At 35.1% G+C, this 24,997-nt stretch overlaps 1 protein-coding gene across 1 annotated transcript in view; it reads right to left on the bottom strand.

Annotated features, from left to right (window-relative positions):
• Positions 1 to 24,997, bottom strand: part of LUZP2 (leucine zipper protein 2) — a gene marked incomplete at its 5' end in the record, with an annotated part of 438,731 nt that overhangs the window by 153,606 nt on the left and 260,128 nt on the right. The window lies entirely within an intron of this gene.

Genomic DNA, 24,997 nt, shown 5'->3' with positions numbered 1-24,997 from the left:
GGTATGGCATTTGCCTTGCACATGGCCAACCAGGGTTCAATTCCTCTGCTCCTCTCAGTGAGCCCAACAAGCTACTGAGAGTATCCTGCCTGCAGGGCAAAGCCTGGCAAGCTACCCTGTGGAGTGGTGTGTTTGATATACCAAAAGACAATAACAACAAGTCGCACAATGGAGATGTTACTGGTGCCCACTCAAGCAAATCCATGATCAATGGGATGACAGTGATAGTGATACAGTGACTCTAAAGCACTAGGGAATTCTTGTGATTCATCAGTCTCAGAATGTGTTCACTGGAACAGTGGTATCAGGACTACCTAGATATGTTTTAGAAACAAAACAACTGAGAACACAAAATGATCAAATTTACTGAATCAAAAAATTAATGGTGGTTCCTAGTTGTGCACATTTATCAAGCCCTTCAGAGTACTTGAAAAAAAAAATGGCCACAAGTTTTTCAAGTTTGAGAAGCTACTGAAAGTAAATATCAAAATTTGTCCACATTTAAGAGAATAGAATACATTGCACTTACATCTCTTTGCTCACAGCTAAATCTCCTGTTAACATCACTTATAAATTTTTAAGTTACATCCTCTACATTTTTACCTCCACCACCACACCATGAGTGTTTTTAAATAATAGAAAATACCTCTCCAGTATATAGCTACTTATGTTACTTTGGTGTCACTACTGAGCAGCCCTCTCAGATACGGGAAAAGTACTTCCATAAATCTTTCTCACTAAAAAGTTTGATGGTGCTATTTGTCATTACAATGGGGATATGATTCAAAAAGCCTTTAAAATAAAACTTGCATCATATATTCTTCATGAAAATAAGTCACCCAAAAGCCTTTCAATTCACTATATTTTCTTGGTATTTTATAACCTTGAAACTGAAAACTGTTCCAGCTTAACTTTCTATTATGGTGCCAGCAAGTTTATCCCTACACAGATGACAACTTATGCATAGCTAGTGTTTTCCTTTGGCCTGAAGTTCATTCAAATTTCACTTGAAGTTAAAAGTAGTACTTTTGGATTACTCTACCATCCCTAATAGAATAAACATCTTTCTCTGTTAGCCAGTGATTTCTGTCTTAGATAATGATGAAAAATTACTCACTAGAAATAAAATTAAATGAGTGCTTACTCAAAATATTGTGGTTATTTCATTAGTAAAGTTGCACATGTAGGTAGTCTTTTATTAATATTAGGTGGATAATGCTAGAATGCTGACTTTGTTTTCTATAAATCTAAAGTTTTATATTTCACATTATGGAATTTCATTTTACCAATCTATGTACTATTTCATGCTACGGATTGACACTGTGCGTTTTTAGTTTTGTGTGATAGAAAATCGGTATAGCAATGTATTAAACAAGGCATCAGTCTTTCTCTAAATTTTTGACATAAAAGTAAAATTGTAGTGGCTGTTATTTGCAAATGTTTAAGATAAGACTCTTTCTCACCTGGTATACTTTCATCTTTATTGTGTTCCCCCTGCTAACGAGTCTGGAAAATACACATCATGGGTGGCAGTTTGTTTCGCTAAATGTAGAGTTTTGTTGAAAATATTGTACCGCTAGTGGAGCACAGAATCAACGCCCTCCCCCCAACATACACACACTGTTGGTCATGATTCACTCAAGACGACTGAGAACTTGGATCTGAAAATTTAAAATGCAGTTAATTAAAACAAATAATATATCTCCAAAACTAAAGTCAATTATCAAAATACTGAAAAATTTAAAGCGACTTCTTTAGTTGAAAATATTAATTCACTAAGTGTCCCGCGCTATATGAGTCTTCAGGAGTCCTTTTTTGAACTCGGGTCTTTGTCCAAACCTACTTGTTACCTATCTGGTGAGAAAGGTCATGAATGAAGGACTTAGCAAATACATTTTTTTTTAATTGAATCACTGTGAGATATAGTTACAAAGCCTTCATAATTTGCAGTCACAAAATGATCAAGCACCTATCCCTTCACCAGGGTACATTTTCCACCACCAATGTCCCCCGTATCCCTCCTGCCACACCACCCCTCAACCCACCTTGCCTCTATGGCAGACAATTTCCTTCTTACCCTTTCTCTACTTTTTGGTCATTATGCTTTGCAGTGTGTGTAATCCCATCAACGGTCAAAATCCAGAGACTTAAAAGCAAGCTCTCAGAAGAGAGTGATGCAGAGAGTCTCTTGCCCACACGCCTGGCTGTCTTCCCCGGGACCCCTCGGAGGGGATGGGCTCCAGCTTCACTCCCCACCCCAAGCAGAGCTCCTGGCAGCCGAAGACCACCGGAACCTAGCTGCAGCCATGCTGGAGGCTCCTCTCTACGCGTTCGGACAGGCCTCATGCATGTGAAGAGGAGGGCAGGTTAAGGGTTAAATTTGCCTTTGTAACTGTTTGACTGCTTTGAAAGATATTTTCTTCCTGACCTACCCAGGAAACTGTCACCAAGTGGGCCAACAAACTGCCCTAGGAACCATAAGCAAACATTTGCAGGGAAACAGTTAACAGTCAACAAATGTTTAGATACGCAAATTAAGTGACCTATGTGTGATCCCCCTTTGATCTATAGATGTGATTCCCTTTGATATGTGAGATTCTCTTTTCTCCCCCAAAAGGGTATAAAAACAGCTGGATTTTTGAGTTCGGGGCCTTTGGCTATGCCATGCTATTGAGGCACAGTTGAAGGTCCCAATATAGCTGTATTGGCTTAAATAAACCCCGTGTGTTTGCAGAAATAGTTGTCTTGGTTGTGTTCTTTTGTCTCTCCAAGCCTCCCCGGGGCAGAGATCTGCCGCCCCTAACACATGAAGGTACTGGCAGAGGAACCCAGGTGTGTGTAATCCCATCAACGGTCAACATCCAGAGACTTAAAAGCAAGCTCTCAGAAACGATATCTTTAGCCTACTTCTCCCTATAGGAGAAACTGGCAATATTCTGAGAGTTCCCTGCCCCCATGGGATAGCCTTGCAAGCTTCCCATGATGTATTCATATGCAAAATCCAGTAACAAGCTGGATCTCATTCCTCTGACCCTGAAGAGCCCCCAGTGCAACATCATTAAGAGGGCGAAGTCGAAATAGACTTTTAAGATCTCAGGGAAAGGACGAAATGAGAGGTTACTGAGCCCGCCCGAGAAATCGGTGATTTATGGGATATTGTGATTGTGATTGATTGTGATGCTTTGCAGTACAGATACTGAGGGGCCATCATGTTTTGTCTTTTATCTACTTTCAGCATACATCTCCCATACCAAGGGATTCTTCCAAACATTATTGACTTACTGATACCGTCTCTATCCCTGCCGCCTTCTCCCTCAGCTCATGAGGAAGACTCCTAATTTTGGAGCAATCTTTCTGGCCCTTGTTTCTACTGGACTTGGATGTTAGTCTCATATTATGTTATTTTATATTCCACAAATGACTGCAGACATGTATAATCATCCTATTTCTGTCCTTCTCTCTTTTTTTGAATTTATTATTTTTTTATTAGTGAATCACCATGAGGGTACAGTTACAGATTTACATATTTTCATGCTTCTGTTTCAGTCATACAATGCTCGAGTACCCATCCCTCCACCAGTGCCCCTTCTCCACCACTAATGATCCCAATATCCCTCCCCACACACACACTCCATCCCCCACCTCACCCCACCTCTGTGGCAGGGCTCTCCCTTTTTTTCTCTCCTGTCCCTCTCTTTTGACTCATTTCACTTAGTATGATACTCTCTGTGTTCATTTATAAGCAAATTTAATGATTTCATTTTTTGCTAGGCTGGAGCGATAGCACAGTGGGTGGGGTGTTTGCCTTGCATGTGGCCGACCCGGGTTTGATTCCTCCGTCCCTCTCGGAGAGCCCGGCAAGCTACTGAGTATCCCGCCACAAGGCAGAGCTGGCAAGGTACTGGATATGCCAAAAACAGTAACAAGTTCCACAATGGAGATGTTACTGGTGCTTGCTGAAGCAAATTGATCAGCAACTGGGATGACAGTGATACAGTGATACAGTGATATCACTGCTAACAGCTGCACAGTATTCCATTGTGTAGATGTACCATAGTTACTTTAGCCAGTCCTTTGTTCTCAGACATTTGGGTTGTTTCCAGGTTCTGGCTATTGTGAACAGTGCTGCAATAAACAAGCACAATTGTCATTTCTGCTTTTTTTTTTGCACCCCAAGGATATATTTCCAGAAGTGGTACTGCTGGATCAATGGCCAAAATGTAAATGAAAACACTAATCATCAGGGTGATGCAAATCAAAATAACAATGAGATATATCCCACGTTACAGAGAATGGCATATATCAAAACGAACAAGAACAACCAGTGCTGGCACAGATGCAGGAAGAAAGAGACTCTCATTCATTGTTGGTGGGAATGATGACTGGTCCAACCCTTTTGGAAAACAATAAGGATATTCCCCAAAAAACTAGAAATTGAGATTCCAAATGTAGTGTCTATTAGTAGACAAATAAATTAAACTCTCCCTCAGAGAGATCAAGTATTCTTGCAATATCACATAGTTCTTTAAATTTAAAGGTATGATTTGGATGGCTCTGGATCCAGTACTCTTTGGCACTATCCTGTGATTTCTATCATACAATGAGGATGAATGCTTAATACCAAGTATTATAAGTTCAGTTTAATCACCTCTAACCTGTGAGAATGTTTATTTTGACACTTCTTTCCTCAGTGCTCCAATTTGTCCCATTTAGATGGCATATTTAGCAGTTTTTCTAAGTTGAGATAATATCTACAGTAAAGCAATTTTTTGGTTTTGTATTGTTTCATTTTAGGGAGAGAAGGTAAGAACTATTAAGGGAGGGATTGCTATTGCTTTAAGGAAGAGCAGAGAATAAATATTAAGTACAAACAATGCTTTTTCACAGAATACATATACAACTCATACTCCGGGAACTAGAAATAAAGGTAGTTCAAAGTTCAATTCAGCACACTATGTGGCTCTCCCAGGGGTAGCCCTCATGGCCCCCAGTTTGGATGGGCTTGAATATTAAATCATCAGGTCACAGAAAGGGCTGTATATTAGCAGAATCACTCTGTGCCCTAATGTGAACCTGGGGCACTTCTAATAAGCCTCCATCCAAAACACACACCCACATACACACAAACACACACACACACACACACACAAACACCTCAAATACCAAAGGCAAAGGGTCATTTTATCATTCAGACATAATGTTAAATTATCATTAGTTCATGTTCACCTTCATTTTTATCTATGATGTTCAAATTTGTTCTAAATGCACTACTTAAGTTATAGAAGATTCTGAAACCACTAAATGGCATTTTATTTTCTAAATTTAAAAAAGACTTCCAGTTTCCTCACATCTTGCACCCACTTTTGATTTTTCTTGTGGAATGCCTGCTGTGATTCATGCTTTCAGGCTAGCACTAAGGTTTTAAAGCATTAAGAGTCTGTGAATGAACTGTCACCACATCTGTCTTAATTGCATTTCCATCTGCTGGTGTGGTGTGCACCTGTGTTTGGCTGACTAGAGAGTAGAAGGGGAAAATATCTTCTAATACAATTATCCTTAGTCAAAACCAAGAATGCTTTAATGTTTAATATGGTGTTAGAAAGGGAAAAAAAAGTATTAACAAAACATATGTTTCAGCCCTAGATCCACCATTAACAATCTGTCACCATGGACATATCTGTACTGTGACATTTCTAAGCCTAGGTTTCTCCATCTGTAATTATGTCTGACTATTCACTAGATAAGCCTGAGTATAAAAGAAACAATAAATGTGCCGAGCTTTGTATATACATAAAAGCCATTTTGCATATGTCATGTATTCATATGTCATTGAGATTGAATCATAAACTAAAACTTACAGAGTGCGGTACTTTTCCAAAATATGGCATTTATGGGTTGAACAGAAATCCATATGTGCTTCTATCACTTTCGTGTGCTTAAGCTACTCTGTGTTTTTGTGACTATAATGTAATCATCAAGCCAAACAGGAGGAAAGGGGCAATAAAGAGCTGATTGGTAATTAGGGGGTATAGAGATAGCTCAACAGACTAAATGTATGCTCTGGATGCAGGAGAACTGGGTTAGAGCCCTGGTATGATAATGTTTCCAAAGCACCACTGGAAATGAAACAGAAATAGGAGCAGCCCCTAAACACAAATATAATACATAATAGACAAGTTATTAGTATTTAAATTATTCCTTTAATATTTTTATTTTTAAAATCTCCTCCAATGGAATCATAGCTGCATTACTGAGTTGGTTTAGGCAGGCTTCGAAGATCTTGCCTAAGTACAGTACAGCAAGTAAGGTGCTTGCCTTGCACATGGCAGACACAAGCTCAATCCCTAGCATCAGATAATGAAATATGGTCATCAAGCCCTACCAGGAGTGATCCCTGAGTCCAGAGCCAGGAGTTAGCCCTGAGCACAGTTGGGTATGCCACAATCTCCCTCCAAGGTGTGTGTGTGGGGGGAGGGGGAGAAATGGGAAGGGGGCTTAGGAAAAAAAATCACAGCTGAGACTCCAGCAAATAGCAGAAAAATTGTTTGAAATGAATTATTGCAAATGGATATAACATATAACTATCCGTCAGTAGTTAAAAAGATGTTCACAGCTTGTTAAAAGGAATAAACACCCTTCATAATACTACTGCGTTAGAATAGCACTGGGTAGTTTATACACATAGGTAAAATTTTCTGTAATTGTAAAGATGTACCAGAAAAAAATCTGTAAATGTTAATAATTTCTCTAGTAACTCATTGAAAATATATGCAGAGAATGACAACTGTCTGGACACATTAAAGGGGATTATAACAGTCTGGAAGACAATAGAGAAACAGAAGGGATCCGGTGTAAGAACAGGGAATTAGAGAGAAAAAGAGGGCAAGAAGAGGAGAACCCTACAAAAATGAAATAAAATAAAATTTCGGTTTTATTGATTGCTTAGTATAATAGAAATTTTATCATGTAAATAAAGTTAAAATTAAAGATAATTGATAATAATACCTGTGTATCATTATTGTTTAGAAAGTATACTTTAATGTAATCTCCTAGTACATTTTATATAAATAACATCCTAAAATGTACACCATTTTCCAAGAAATGCTTATATTTTTAGTTCTTCTTCAAAGATTTTTTCTATATGCTGTTATTTCTTGATATTGTTTCTAAGGATTACTGCAACAATGGAACTATAATAACAACGCTATCAAAAGTAGGATTAAATAAATATTTGAGAATATCTTGCTTTGCTAAAAGTTATTTTTGAACTTAATTGAGATAAAGTTTGATGAGTTTTTGAGGACTGACTAGAGTTTTCTACTTCTAGTGAAATATAAATGGTATTTTTTAAAAGTCTGATATTTAAAACTACAGCTTAAGTGCCCCAGAGTGATAAAGTCATGTAGATAGTAGAGCATAATGGATAGGGATACAGGAAATCATATATCTTGATGAGTTGTTGAACGTAGCATATTAATTACATCAATGATAAAAATATAAGACTAATTGCAGACAAAAAAATAGAAAATTTATGGCAATCTTACTTAAAGTTAGCAGTATAATTTCTTTATAAGAGGTAAACATCTTTTTTGCATCAAATTTGTTTTAAAAGTTTAAATGGAACCTACAAGGAAATAGAGCAATGTTTTAAGCACAACTAAAGATATAATAAGTTGTACAGTTATGGGGCTGGAGTGATAGCACAGCGGGTAATGCATTTGCCTTGCACTCGGCCTACTCGGGTTTGATTCCCAGTGTCCCATATGGTCCCCTGAGCACCACCAGGAGTAATTCCTGAGTGCAAAGCCAGGAGTAACCCCTGTGCATCGCCAGGTGTGACCCAAAAAGCAAATAAATAAATAAATAAATACATAAGTTGTATAGTTCTTTGGGTAAATAATTTGATAATATATTTAACTATATTAAGATTCTTACTGCACTACAACTCAATATTAACATTTTCTTAGAAATAACATAAATATAGAATTATTGGGGAGAAAAATAACAAATATGTTACTCATTATCCTACAATATGTTACTCATTATCCTATATTTTAAAATAGTACAAAATTTGGAAACAGCATAAATATCTTCAAAAAGGGATAATTAACTGACTAGATGCTTATACCATGACCAATTTATCTCCTCACTAGTTCTTTTACATTTATATTTTGATCTTGGAACCAGTAGGAAAAAAAGAAATACTAGATGTCTGGAGCCAGAGATTTCATAGTGTGTTGGGCCCTTGAATTCCTGGCACCATATATGGTCCCCTGTGCATCACCAAAAGTAATCTCTAGAACAGAGCAGGGAGGAAGTTCTGAACACTGCTGGGCATGACCCCAAAGCAGGAAAACAAACAGACAAATAAAAACAGTTCAAATTTTAAAATATAAGTAGTTTCTTTACCAAGGATATGATCACCCTTACCAAGGGTGAAGATACCAATCACATATATCTATACTTTATCCCCAGAATTACTCAGCAAATAGGATAAGATGTTCAGTGCTTGGTTCATGCAGTGTGATGCATCTCTGGTCCTGCAGTGTTCAGGCTTATCAGGACCACTTCTGCATGCTTTGGGACGACCAAGGTTGCATGCAAACTCTAGCCCCCATCCTTGCAAGGCAAATAGCCCTGACCAACGTGGTTGCTTCCTGGTCAGTATATCTTTGTTTTTAATCAAATACAGTAAACAAGAGTAATTCCCTTGAGTTTCAGATACCTGGACAATCACAAATATTAAATATTTAATTTTCTCTTTAATAGCACAAGCTCTCCAGTACAAACTCTTATATGATACAACAGTACAATGGTATCCTTTATCACTCCCATCCCAGATTATCCAAGGTACATTGCATTATGCTTATGTCTCAGAAAATTTTACGGAGGAAGTTCTTACCTATCTCTTAGTTAATCTTTCTCTCCATTAGTCATTTGAATAATTATCCATTGTTTCTGCCTTGTTGTCCCACTTGGCTGTAACTGAGCTAGTTACTCAGCAGTAACTGCGTCCGAGATAACAATAGGTAATGGAATTCACTCATTTTCCTTCTTCATTGACAAGCACAGGCTGAATTTTTTTTAATTTTATTTTTTTAATTTTTTAATAATTTACTTTATGTATTTTTTAATTAGTGAGTCACCGTGAGGGTACAGTTATGGATTTACACATTTTCGTGCTTGTGTTTCCCTCATACAATGTTCAAGAGCCCATCCCTCCACTGGTGTCCATTCTCCACCACCAATGAACCCAGTATCCCTCCCAACCCCCAGTCCCATCCCCCCCATCCCACCCCGCCTCTGTGGCAGGGCAGTCCAATTTGTTCTCTCTCTCTCTCCTTTTGGGTGTTGTGGTTTGCGATAGGGGTATTAAATGACCATCATGTTCAGTCTCTAGTCTACTTTCAGCACGCATCTCCCTTCCCGCGTGGGATATCCAATCACATTTTACTTTGTGTTCCCTTCTCTGTTTGGGATGAACAGGCTGAATTTTATTTTCCAGTTATTTGGAATATTTTGTACCCCTTTACAGTATTTATTTTTGATAATTCCTCTGAAAATTTTGCACAAAAGTACCTCAAAAGAGATCACATATCTGGAATGTCAAGACACACAAAAAATGCTTCAGTTGTCCTTCAATCCTATCTCATTTGACTAGCGGTTTCTGAAATTCTGCTACATTGTGCCATATTCTCTCTACAAAATGGTTACTTCTAAGACTTGAAAATGAAACAGATATGACTCCTGTATTCAGAGCAGAATAAATAAATATAGGCATACATTGCACAATTTATACTAGTGGCATGATAAATGAACAAATACTTGTTACTATGCAGCTGTTATTTTGGTGTGGGCGTCCCAACAGTACAGCTACCAACATTTGGACCAACTGTGCAGGCCTATTAGCTTGGTGTTCTGCCTGTCTATCTATGAGTACTGATTGAGCCTGGTGCCACCATGGAAATGTGGAGAGATTCTTGGTCAGGGATTGTAGTGCTTCAGATCAGCTTTCTTAGCTCAACATGCTAAGAAAGCATCCCACTCTTTTGAGCTATCTCCATGGTGCTTATAACTAAATTAAAAAAAATTTAATTTATGGATATGGAAAAATTGAAAGCAGCTTAAGAAATTTAGCATCTCAGCTTTATTTTATAAATAAAGCATGCACGAATATGCAATACACAGCCCCCACCCATGCACCTCACTCATACACATAGAGAACTTTTTAAAAAAATGTCACCCGGACAAGACTTAGTTCAAAAACTATGAGATTATTTCAGTAAGAAATTTGGGAATGAGGAGGAAAATAGACTTCTGGATAATAGGAGGAAAGAAGAGATTTTTTTAATAAATGAACATAGCCATGTACATAATGATGAATATTATTTAAATATTTCAGAGTATTTTCGGGGAAAAGTGGGTATGGAAGCTATATCTAGATCAGACCAAAGTAAAACAGGCAGAGGTAAATACCTTTTTATAAAAAAGAAGAAACTTGATTTTCATGCAGTTGATCAGTGATATATATGCTCTACTTAAAAAAAAAAAAACTGTCATTTGTTCCTCTCCAACAACAATACCACTACATCCTCTAACTTAATCTGTTTTCTCATTCAGTGTCAGTAAGTGAGAGACAAGCACTTTTTAATTCTACATCTGCACAATTCACCCGAAAAGACCTCAAGAATCCCAAAGGAAGTTTTTGTCATTGGCTTCAAAATTTCTCATATTTTTTTGAGAACAGAAGCTTGCAAAGATGTAAAACTCGCATGTGCAAATAAGTGATATGGATTACTTTCATTTTGTTTATGCATTAATCAAGAAATAACTTTCAAGTCATATTTCTCAATACTTAAAAAAGTCAAGAGCTCAGTATCTATTATCAGTTTCCAGGTGAGATTACTCTGAGACGCTAGGTGAAAAAAGTAGTATGTGGCAAAGTCATTGTTTAACTTGCTTTCTTTTTCAAAACTCAAAAACCTTGATATTTACTCCCATGTTATAAATTAATCTTAGTGTAAAGGTTAATTTGGCACCTATAATTCTCATAATAACTAGCATCAATATTTTACACCTTTGAATATATTTGGAGCAAGAGAAAATATAAAAGCCAGAGGTAGGTAAAGCTCTTGCCTGGCACACAGCTGACCTGGGTTCAATCCCAGGCATCCCCTAAGAACGCCCAAACTCCACCAGGAGTAATTTCTGACTGTAAAGCTAGCAGTGACCTCTTAGCACCACTGGGTGTGACCCCAGAACTAAAACCAATAAAAACAACAGCAAAAGAGACTTAAATTCTATTAACATTCTTTATTTGTTGATTCTGAACAAATATGTGATTATCTGGATGTCTGCTGTTAAATAGGAAAGTAAAAAAATATGTGTTTTATACAAAATTGAATTCAATTTCTTAAGGAAATACCCTTGATTTTGGATTGTATCTCCACATTTATATGACATTTTTATCTCCACCTTGTGCAACAGTACACGGAGACAGCACAAAACAGTTCTCAACTCTCATTGCCCTAGTCAGAAAGCAAAGAGCAAACTGATGTCATAAGGCCCAGTTGCCTGGTTGTACACAGACTGTTCCCTGCCATTTTCCATGATTGTAGCGTGTTAAATAACCGACTGCTTTTTTTGCTGGACAAAAATTTGGAATAGGAATACAGAACACAGATTAGAGAATAAATCTGTGTAAAGAATGTAAAACCCAGAGACTAATCCCAATGGAATTATTGAGTCCCATATTCTGTTAACTCTGAAACAAAATCCACTGTTTGACTGACTTGACCATAACCTTTGTGTTTTCTTTGTGAGTGTGAATTTTGGTGCCATATAGAGAAATACTCACTGTCAATACTATAACCATATATCTATGCTTAATTCTCTTTTATCTCAAAAAATTATTTGATTTTTTTGTCATGGATGTTTTAAGCAACATGATTCTTATACATTTATCCATATGAATATTCCTCATTTCTTATTAATACATAATAAAGTTTACTTTGGGTATTTGGGTATCCTTGAACCAGATATGCCAGAGTTGTTATAATGTACAGAATTTTGAAGGACACTCTTTTATTAATTATGCAATTTTCTTTACTGGTGCCTGCTCGAACAAAAATAAAATGCCATTATTCTTTTGAAAAATTAAAGTTAGAAAGTTAACTATATAGTGTTACTTCAGGTTAACTCCCTCTAAATTACCTGCTTAAACGTGTGTGACTTTGTTAAAGTATATCAGTTTAAATAATCATTTTTTCATTTAGAAAATAATTCTGCTTGCAATTACAATAAAGTGCTTAAAAGTCTTAAAGAAATCTTAGACAATTAGGTGAATCATCAGTTTGATCCACATTTCCTGGCATATTGGATAAATAACGTCAAGATATCTGCCTTTTTCATATGTAAAAGAGACGAGAAATGTAGATTTTCTGAGATTGAGTAAGAAGTCAACATATTTCCCTTCGATTTTTCTTAGAACATAATTTTTAGAAAGCTTTTATTGGAATATAATTCACTATAAAATTCAACCACTTATAAGTATGATTCAGCAGATTTTAGTATATTTATAGGATTGATCATGTTTTATCATCTAATGTAAACCATTTTCCCATCCCTCAGAGAAACCACTTACTCTTCTGGAGTGTCTTCATCTTTTGCTTTCTCTGCTTTTCATTTTTCTTTTTCTTTTTACTTTTTGCAGGGAATAGAGTTCCAAAGCAGGGCTCCACTTCTGACAATATTCTGACAATATTTTGTCAATGGGGCTGGTGATTCAATGTGATGGCTTAAGAATTCTGTGTTGCTCATGTTTTTCAACACTATGGTTTACCAGATACTACACTTGACCTTAGCCAAAAAGGGCTGGAGCGATACCCGAGCATTAGGGAGTTCACCTTCATGCGGCAGACCCGTGTTAGATTCCTCTGCCCCTCTCGGAGAGCCCAGCAAGCTACCAAGAGTATGGTGCCCACACAGTAGAGCCTGGCAAACTACCCCTGGCGTATTGGATATGCCAAAATTAGTAACAATAAGTCTCACAATGGAGACGTTACTGGTGCCCGCTTGAGCAAATCGATGAGCAACGGGATGACGGTGACAGTGACATGGTCTACCAGGATCACTGAAGTTCTTGGTGACATCCAGGGAGACACCCCTCTATTTTCAAAGTCTAGCTTTGTAACCAGTGATTCTCAGGGTACAAGTGGTGCCAGGATTACCGTGTTTAGCACTGTGTAAAGCAAGGACCTTAACCTCTATTCCATATCTCTACCCTCTCTTTTTTCTAATACCTAGAAACATCGAGTTTATTTTATGGTTGCTATAGGTTTGACTATGCTGAAGATTCAATATCAATGGAATCATACAAAGTATGGTCTGTGGTAAATATTTCTATTTGTTTCTTTTATTTTGATAGTTTTATTTCCTCTTTGATTTGGTTGTTTGGGATCATAATATTAACTTTCTGCACGCTTCTGAGTTTTTCCATTTTTTTCCTTCTATTAATGATTGATTTGTAATTTCACATTATTGTGTTCAGAAAAAAATCTTTCTCACAGGCATTTGCAACTTAGGATGCTTTTCTTTCTTACTTTATATTTATTTTTTGTCATAGAAAATGGCTTATCATTAGTTTATACAGCTACACTCATTTACCAATAGAAGAAAAAAAATAGATGGGATTATACACAACTAAAGCATATAGTCCGAACTTGGCATTAAATTTATTTTTTTTGGCATTGAATTTAAAGCTATATTTGATTATTTGATGCCATTTGATAAACACATAGAAACAAAAATAAACAAATGGAACTATTTCAATAAAAAATTACAGTTTAAAAAAATGATGGCCAGAGTAAAAAAACATTCTATAGACTGTCCACACCTCATATGAAAAGCAATTAATATCAAGTTATATAAAATATTAGTAGAGCTTAACAAGAAAAAAATCTAATAATTTTTTTTAAAAAAATTATGAGCATAATCTACTTTCAAAGAAGACATACAGGAGCTGAAGAGATGATATAATGGGTAGGACACTAGTCTTGCATGCAGGCAACCATGCTTCTTTCTATCCTTGGTACCCATATCCTTTGTTTCCTGGGCATCACAAGGAAGTGATCCATGAATGCAGAGTCATGATTATGCCATGATCCCTGAACACAGCAATTATGACCCACCCCAAAACAAAACAAAACAATAAAGTAATATATATATTTAAAAATATATTTAAAATCTAAAATATATTTAATACATATTAAAATATTTAAATATAAAATATTTAAATACATATTAAAATGTATATTTAAGTATATATTTAAAATTTTCTGGCATCACTTGTAAGCAGGGAAATCTCTCTCTCTCTCTCTCTCTCTCAGCAGTTATATAAGTCCTCACACAAATGAGACTGGCAACTATCAGAAAGAATAAAGGCAACCAGTGTTGATGTGGATGTGAGAAAGATGGAACCACCATTTTCCACTACTGGGAAGATATTGCCTGGTAAAAACATTTTGGAAAATGATATAAAAACTTATCAAAAAACAAAGAATTAAGTTTTATTATTACAGACTATTTCTTTGCATCTACCCCAAAATCCAAAATCTATTTTGGCAAAATAAAATTTGTGTCCCTATGTTCATGATGCACTATTCATGGGAATCAACATCTAGAAGCAGTTCAAATGTCTAAGAACAGCTAACTGGATAAAGAAAAATAAACTTAGATAGAAAGATAAATTTATATACTGATAGATATAGGTATACAAATGCACAATTATATATATCCAATAACATTGCTTACACACACACACACACACACACACACACACACACCACACATGGGTTACTACCTTACTGCAATAAAACATGAAATTTCACTGTGGCACTGTATAGATGGATCCAGAGAGTACCATGCTGAATGTTGTGAGTTAGAAAAAGAGGAACAGATATTTAATGACTTCTTTCAGATGTTGTGTATGAAAAGTATAGTAAGAAATAACAAATGGCCCAAGGCCATTTGTACCTGACACTAGTCCAAGGAAATGAGCTTACCATGGCAGGTAGACTTGAGTGGGTGTAAATATAAATATATATTTATATATACATATATACAAACCTTGATATATGTACTTAGTATATATACCTTGATATATACATTAAATAAATAATCATATACTTTGATGTATACTTTATATATATTAAGTATATGTGTAAGTATTATATATAAGGTATATATAAAGTAATATATTAAGTGCTTACATCAAAGTGTGTGTATATATATATATACTTACATCCACGCCAGCATATGTATATATACATATATACCTTATATATGTATATATATTATACATATATCTATATATACTTTATATATATGTATATATATAAAATATATAAACAACAGGGCTAGGGGCCAGGGGGTTTCAGGTATACTTGGTGTGTGAAGGAATGGTAGAGCCAAATATCCAAATCACAGAGTCAACAACACTGAAATCGCAAAACCTAGACTTTAATATCTAAAGTTAAAAGGTTCTTCAAGGTGGCAGGCTAGGGTTGGGGTGAGGGGCATAGGAAATGGAATCTGGGAACACTAGTCGAAGGAAGTTGACCTTGGTGGCAGGATTATTGATGGCACATTGTATGTCAAAACCCCAATTATGAATAATTTTGTATTAAATAATGTAAATGTAATTATGCATTAATTTTGGAAAATAATTTATATTAATATATAATATTGTGTTTGCATTGCATTATAATTGCATATAATATATATTATTGCATACATATTGTATACACACATTTGTATTTTGAGTGAAGATAAAAATATCTAAGCTTTTGGTATTTTTGCATCCTGCATTTCTGGAGAGGGCTAATCAAAACTTGGCTTTCCACATACACAAATTGAAGCCCCAGAAAAATATCCACTGGCACAGACTTTATGTGTCCTGTGTTCATGTTCCTGAAGGGATTCTTTAAAGCCTTTAAAGCAATCTCTTTAGAGCAGATTAAAGACTAAAGAAGATCTTCAAAGCAAAATCTTTCCAACTATGGTGAAGACCAATTTGACTCATTTTTTTTCTTTTTCACTTGTGATTTTGTACTAGAGTTAAGAAAATAGTAGCCAAACCACAGTCATAAATATTTTCTCATACATTTCTTCAAAAAACAATTCATTTCAGCCCTTTCAATTATATTATGATCCATTTGATCACTATTTTATGGCATAGCTAGGAAGTTTTAGGTAGTTCTTTTTCAATATGTGATACAATGCCAATTTGGGTGTGATGAATAATGATGTACTTCTAACTCAGAAGACAAGCTTCTCATTTACTCACTGTAGGAAATTTTCTAGCTGTCATTTATATCTGTCACAAAGAAGACACACTTACTCTAGGCTTATTACTATACAAATTTTAGGACTTAGAAAATGTCTAAAATCCAAAATATTTATTTTTAATGCTTTTAAATTGTAGAATACAATTCAGTAACTTCTCTCAGTCAATACTTCTTCAATCTAAAGTATTCCTTTATCTGAATTTTTCCAATCAAAACTTATCAATCATTTAACTTTAAAAACATACTTAAGCTTATGTTAACTTAGTGGGAATAACCATATGGTGCTACATTAGATGAATAGAGGAGACAGAGTTGTGTGCAATTAAACTTCATATCCCAAATAATAAGGCATCTGTGTATTTAAATATTAATTCAGAAAAAAGATAACTCATATGTTTACTCAATTTATCCTATTACAATATTAAATTATGTTTAATGAACTTTTCATTAAAATATGCAAACTACATGTGAATTATGTATACTAGCTTGCCTATTATATTGATAAATTTGATAAATTTTGTGAAAGACACATAAATATCATTAGCAAAATAATAGAGTCAATGAGTAACACAGCAAAGTTAGTAGTATGGACTAATATGGAGCAGTAACAAGCAACTGTGCAAAATAGGGCCAAAATACATGTAATTGATTTATATTAATAGCGTTTAGTCAGTGAGCTGGGACTGTAGATGTAAATTATCTCAGTGGGCTATAGTAAGCAATGCTAGTGTTATTGAGGTCAGCTCTTATGATTGATAAGTATATCATTTTTTCTATCTCCCAAGAATTTTGGATTCCAAAATGGAGGTACAATAAACCAAAGAATGAATCCTTAAATATATACTAGAGGCTCTTTAAGGACATTTCATTCAGATGACTTACTTATATATTTTGTCATTGTCCAAGTTTGCTCTTCTAGCTTTTTGAATACTTGCAATTCAGTACTATTTCTGATCCTAGCTTGAACAGTAAAATTCTTCCATTCAGTTTTATTCTGCAATTTCTAAGACAATATTCTAGTATAGTAGTTTATAACTTTCTATGGATCACGAAGATATTTTTTGTATTTGGCAATAGACTTTTTTTTCAAATGTTCCCAGTGATACAGTTAACAAGGTAGATATACACAGCAATGTGACACTATTTTTAGTTTTGTTTCTTTTGCCTATTATTATAGGAACCTATTAGAAACTTCCTTTCCAGTGAGAATAAAGAACATCTTTCTTCTAGGAAGTTATTTAGGTTTCCTTGGGAACAATTGTGTTACCTGAATAGATTATTCTCTAAAGTATATCTGAATGTGGTAATTACAATTTTTCTGGAATATAGAAATAAGATACAAAAATAATTATACTTATAGTCTATGAGGCTTATATTGAAATGAGCTTTGATGACGAATTTCAGTTACAGAAAGACAGAAAAGAATGCAAAAAATAACAGAGAGATGAAAGTGTACTTAGCAAGTATTGTTGGAAAAGGGCTTCTTGGAAGTTTAACTGAAGTAAATTTAAGTACGTAAGAGTTTGTTTCTTTCTGGGAACAATTACTGATGTCAGAGACATCCTTGCATACTTTGAGTATTTTATTAAGGAAAATACATGTATTCATACTTGTATGAATCCGAATGTTGTTTTAAGAGGCAAGATAATTTTGCTACCCAAAAGATGCTCAGAGATTCCTGAATGCCCTTATGATTCTCAGACAACCATGCTACTGGATGCCATGTTTTCTTAACAACCTCATAGTGTAGGCAGCCTCTGGGGATGCATCCTGTGATCTCATTTACAGTGTGAATCCAGGAATCAAACCCAGGTTGGGTACACATTAAATAATTTTGAATTATAAAATTACTTTGGGGGATTTATCCCTATGTATAGCTCAAGATGTCAGTTATAGTTCACATTTATTTAGGACTTATGTGGTGCCAAGAAATATCTAAGTACTTAGCAAATATAAACTTTGTTTTGTATTTGCGATTTTTGAACGCTCTGTTCTGTAAGATAGAAAAAGGAAAAAAAACATGTTTAAGTATAAAACTGGATTCAGCTTTAAATCTGTACATGTAGTTATGTAGTTTTTCAGCACCATTTGCTAAACAGGCTGTCTTTCTTCCATTTTCTTCCTCTCAGCTCCATTTTCAAAATTTAGTTGGCTATGAATATGGGCTTTACCCTTGGATATTCCATTCTGAATATGTGTCAGAGAGTCTATTCTTATTCTAGTATCATGCTGTTTTGATCACCATGGTTTTATAGTATAGTTTCATATTGGCAATAAGATATCTCCTTGGTTCTTATTTTTCAGTATGCTTTGGCCATTCAGGGTGTTTTATGATGCCACACAAATCATTGACTATTCTAAGTTATTAAAGAATTTCATCTGAAATTGGATAGTAGTAGTTCAGTTAGGATGGTAATTTTGACAAGATTCATTCTTCCAATGAAAGAACATGGAATGGCTTTCCAGTTCCTAGATGTTCTATTTCTTTCTTGCATTCAAGTTTTTGTGGTATAGCTCCCCCACCTGTTTTCCAAGATTTATTTCTAAGTACTTGCTGTTTTGTTTCACTACATTAAATGGGATAGATTCTGAGATCGCTTTCTTCGCTGATTCACAATTTATTATCTGTATATAAGAATGTGACCGGTTAATTCAAAGTGAATCAAGGACTTTGAAATCAGACAAAAATCTATAAAAACACATTGAAGAAAATAAGGGCAGAATACTCCAAAACATGAACCTCAAAGGTATCTTCAAAGATATGTTGCCAGTGGCAAAGGTTATAGAATCACAAATAAACAAATGGGACTATGTCAAATTAAAGAGTTTCTATATGAAAAAATTAGAAATATGGGCTAAAACTAAAAGAGAGCTTACTGAATAGGAGAATCATTTGTATTCAACACATCATATAAATGTTTATATCCAGGATATTTAATTACTTCAGAGATCAATAAAAGATATCCAAACCCCATCAAAATAGAGGACAAAGATGGAGTCAGAAAGATAATATAGAAAGTAAGTTCCTTGCCTTGCATGGATTTAAACTGGGTTTGATCACCAGCATCTCATGTGATCCCCTGTGTAGCACCAAAGATAATTACTGAGTGCAGAGCAAGGGTTTACTCCTGAATATCACTGGTGTGACCCCAAAATGATGACAACAAAAATAACAACAAAAATGGGAGTTGAACTGAACAGGGACTTCTCTGAGGAATACTAGTAGATGTCCAACAGGTACATGAAAAAATGTTCACCATCACTTATTATTAGAGAAATCCAAATCAAGATAAAAATGAGGTACTCTCTTAGATAAGTGAGAATGCCATATATCAAAAACACTGGGGACAATTTGTTGGAGGGGTTGTAGTGACAAAGAGATTATTATTCACTATTTATGAGAATGTCGTCTGGTTCAATCCCTGTGGCAAAAAAGTATGAAGATTTAGTAAAATTAGAATCAAGCTGCCATTGTTTCTTATAGCTATGTAGCACTCCATAGCAATTCTACTTTTAGTTATGTAACCCCAGGAAAGAAAAACATTATTCAAAAGGACATGTGTGCTCCATTACTCATTTCAACACTTAAAGCAATACTAAGATATGCAATGAACATAGGTGTCCATCAATAGGCAAGTGAATAATAAAAATGTATATGTAACACAATGGAATGCTACATAGCTATAAGAAACAATGAAATCGTGGATTCTGCTGCAACATGGATGGAACTCGGAGACATCATGCTAAATGAAGTAATCCAGAAGAACAACAAAAACAGAACGACTTCACTTATATATCGCAGGGTGAGGTAATGTAATGTCTTAAAGGGGGATGTCTAGTTACCCTTGGCTTTAAAGTGTAAGGGGGGAAAACGGATAGAGAAGGAAAGAAATTAAGTTGGGGGACATTAAGGGGAAATGGGGATTAAGAGGATTCAGGCATATCAGTGGTGTAAAGGAAGAATATAAAGATACAAATCACATAATCAACAACACAAAAGTCATGAGGCCCGAACCTTAACAACCAAACTTAAAAAGGTGCCTGTCAAGATACAAGCTGGCTGAAGGGTCTGACGGGATGAGGGAACCTGTAAACACTGGTAGAGGAAACTTAACACTGATGGGGGTGCTGGAACATGATATGTGTCAAGATCAACTAGGAAAAACTTTGTAAATCATGGAGTTTTAATAATTTTTTCAAGTATCATCATCATAATCATCATCATCACCATCATGATCATCATCATCATCACCCCCTTGATCGTCGAATTTCTCCAGCGGTACCAGTAACGTCTCCATTTGTCCTAGCCCTGAGATTTTAGAAGCCTTTCTTTACTTTTTTAAAAGTAAAACAATAATAATTTAAAAGCACTGTAGCACTGTCATCCCGTTGTTCATCAATTTGCTTGAGCGGGCACCAGTAAAGTCTCCATTGTGAGACTTGCTGTTACTGTTTATGGCATATTGAATGTGCTATGGGTAGCTTGCCAGGCTCTGCCGTGCAGCCGAGGTACTCTTGATAGCTTGCCGGGCTCTCTGAGAGGGATGAGGAATTGAACCAGGATCGGCCACATGCAAGGCAAAGGCCCTACCCACTGTGCTATCGCTCCAGTCAAATAATTAAAAATAATAATAATAATAATAATAATAATAATAATTTGAAACTGGGGCCACAGAAATACGAGAGATTAAGGTACATACCTGGCATGTGGAAAACCGAGCTCTTTATGTGATACCACATGGTCTCCAAGCATCATCAGGTCTGGAAACCTGGCTCACTGCTGGGGTCACCAAAGAAATCACTTGATCTGAAGGACCCTTACTTTGAACTTTCAGCCCCATTGATGAGAATAGTCCAGAGATGCCCCCATGTCTGAACACTGTTTGGAAACCACTCCGCCACACAGACAAGAAAAACAGTTAAACTTTTATTTGTATTAAGATGGTTGGTTATATGATGGAAAGGAAAAATAAAGGGGAATGTGAATGCTAAGTAGGGTGGTCTTTTTGTTGTGTGGTACCACTGGAACATTGGTGGTAGGTATGATCAATATTTTACAAAAAGATGTAAAGAAAAACCCCTCACATTCCAGGATACAATAATGAAACATTTAGTATTGATGACATATATTTGTATTGTAAAATATCAACAATCTATAAATAGAATTTATATGTCTAAAGTATAAATATATCTTCATATAAAAGGTTCAAATTACACTATGTATTTGGTAAATTGGCATTATGCTAATGGTGACTTGAAGAGATATTATGATCATCAATTCATTTCAGTTTTAAATCCCACACAATTTCAAAGGGTAATTTTTTTTTGCTCCTTTTTTGATTCCAGCTTCCATTTATGCTTCATATGTACTTTCACATGGCGCCAGGGGCAGTGCAATCCCATCAATGGCCAGCATCCAGAGACTTAAAAGCAAGGTCCCAGAAGCGTGCGGCCGCTGTGCGCGATATCTTATAGCCTACTTCTCCCTCTGGGAGAACCTGGCAAACTACTGGGAGTTTCCTGCCCACATGGGAGAGCCTCACAATGTCCCCACAGTGTATTAATATGCCAAAACCAGTAACAAGTTGGGTCTCATTCCCCTGACCCTGAAAGAGCCTCCAGTACGGCATCATTGGAAGGAAAAGTAGAGAGAGGCTTCTAAAATTTCAGGGCTTGGACAAATGGAGACTTTACTGAGACTGCTCAAGAAATTTGATGATCAATGGGATGATGATGATGATGATGATGATGATATACTTTCATTGTAGTTATATTGGGTATTGAAGTTTTATTGAATGGTTTAAATTTAGCAACTATGACCTAAGAACATCTATGTGCTAACTGATCTTCTATGAGAATTTTGCTCCTAGGATATTCCTGCCTTCAAGTTCACTTATTATTTTTTTATTTATTTGCCTTTTGGAATTGTCTACTTTGACAATCTGAAAACATTTAAATCACTGTTATAATTTACATGAAAATATAAGTAAGTGAAAGAATTCAGTATGGATATAATTGATCAAATGGTTAAAAGTGGAATTCCATCTATTTTATGTTTGTGTATGTGTTTTGTTTTGTGGCCACATGCTGCGTTTTTCAAGGATAACACCTGCCTATATGCATAGCGGTCATTCTTGGATGTGCTATGGGACTATATGCATTGCCAAGGATTCAACTCTGGTTTAAGGATTGAATGTTGTGTGCAAGGCAACTGCATTGCCTGTTGTACTATGCATCATATAGAATTATACTTTTATCATTTCACTTTTTTTGATTCTTCTTACCTACCCATATTTACTCCATACAAATATTTTTGACACTTCAAAGGCTACATATAAAACTGTTTTCACAGATTGAGAATGCAAATGGCATATTTAGTAAACCCAATGGTGCATTTTTCAACGCGTAATCAATATGATTGTTGAAATACTGAGTCATTTAATGTTGCACTAATGTTATAGCTAGCAAATATTACTTCTAGGCATTGAGAATTATGCTGATAATTGAAAAGAAGTGAAATAAGACTTAAATGTCAGGACTTTGGAGACATATTTTCTATGCTGCCTTTATTTAATGCATCTGTAGTCTTGAAAAAAGTCACTTTACCTTCAGGTTTTAACTTTCAATACATATTTGAACCAAATATGAAACTTTAAAAATAAAACCTTAAATTACTTTCCAAATCACTGGATCATTGTCATCCCTTTATTCATTGATTTGCTTGAGCGTGCGCCAGTAACGTCTTCATTTGTGACTGTTGTGTGCTACTGTAGCCCAATGGCATCTGCTCACTCCAGGAACATGAAAAACAGTTTGTTCTTACTGTTTTTGGTGTATCAAATTTTCATGGGTAGCTTTCCAGGCTCTGCTGTACTTTCCAAATATTCTAACTAAATATTTCAATATAATACTAGGTAGGACTGAAGTGAGAGCACAGTGGGTTGGGCATTTGCCTTGCATGTGGCTGACCCGGATTCTATTCTTCTGTCCCTCTCAGAGAGCTCAGCAAGCTACTGAGAATATCTTGCATGCATGGCAGAGCCTGGCAAGCTACCCATGGCATATTCTATATGCCATAAACAGCAACAAGTTTCACAATGGACACGTTACTGGTGCCTGCTCAAGAAAATCGATGAACAACGAGACAACAGTGCTACAGTGCTATGTCTATAGCTATATGCAGATATAGCTATAGATATACACACATATATGTATATAGCTGTAGATATATACAGATAAAGCTATAGATATACACATATATATAGAATTTCAATACTGTTGAAATACTGACTTCTATTGACTACCAAAATTTCTCAAGAAAATCTGCATGTATCTCAATGATATGCTAATAGAATAAGAGTCAAAGTTTTGTACAACTTATTTTCTATCATTTGATTCTCTCTTCTGAATCAGGAAAGATCAGTTAAATAAGAACAAACTGAGATAGCTATAATTTAACTGCCACAGGAAAGTTCCCTTACAGTTTAAAATGTGTTCAATTACTTAGTTTCATGAGAATGTTAGTTTCATGAGAATTCAAATTATTAGAAGGGATACAAATTTTAACAGTAACTTGCCTAAAAGACATCATCAGGTTGCCTCTAGGAAACATTTTCAATGATCATTTAGGGATGATAAAGGAACTTATAAATATGAAGTATGAAGCCTAAGGATTTTCCCCATTAATACTGATTTGCAGAGTACTAAATCCAACAATAGATGTAACTTTGAATATTAATGATTCATGACTATTATATTTAGCATTAATTTTCATAAACTCTCATTCTCTGCTAACTTAGAAATTTTTAGTCTCTAAATAATAGGCTATTTCTTAACATTAAGAGACACAAAAGATTCAAAATGAATCAAATATATTTAATCCTTTGTCATGGGATTTATTCCAGAAAACAGTACTTTATCAATGAAACCAGTCAACAATCAAAAAATAACCTTAATGTAATCTTTTAAAGTATATATAAATGTACAAAACAGTTTCTAATGTATCATATCATACCATCAGGAGTTAAAGTTTCAAGCAATTTTTTTGAAGAATATGTACACGAATAATCAAAGACAACAATAGGTTGTTTTGGGAAACAAATAATTATAACTATATAACCTGCATCTCAATGTTTGCTTATTCAAAAGTGTTATGGTAGTAGCAATAATCCATATAAAACTCATAATATTTCACTAACATGGCTGTTACTGACAAGGAGATATTAAGTATAGAATATTTAGAACAATCCTTGAAACCTAAATTCAAAAAGCTAAAGTCAGCAGAGTGAGCTGGGAAATGAGCTCTTAATTTAGTATCCACATACGTGCATGATGGAAATTTCTAAAATTGTACATAACCATTTTTTTTTGAGTGTATCCATTTTTGTCCCATGTCTAATGTATCGGTTTCTAAGTGCGATTGATCCTGGAGCAACAATACCCACCCAATAAACTGAGTTTGTGCTTATTATTGTATGAATTCCAGTGAAAAATAAATGCATATTTTCACTGTTTAATTATATTTAAACTATACTTGTTTCATTTAGCAAACATTATATTGCCCTATCTATATATTTTAATAAACGTTGAATTCAGTATCACGTTTGTTTGTTGACAGGAACTGAACATAACCCATGGATGTGAGGAATGAT

Source organism: Sorex araneus, chromosome 6 (assembly GCF_027595985.1).
Source record: "Sorex araneus isolate mSorAra2 chromosome 6, mSorAra2.pri, whole genome shotgun sequence".
NCBI classification, from domain to species: Eukaryota; Metazoa; Chordata; class Mammalia; order Eulipotyphla; family Soricidae; genus Sorex; species Sorex araneus.
This window is presented reverse-complemented; position numbering and strand designations above follow the sequence as displayed.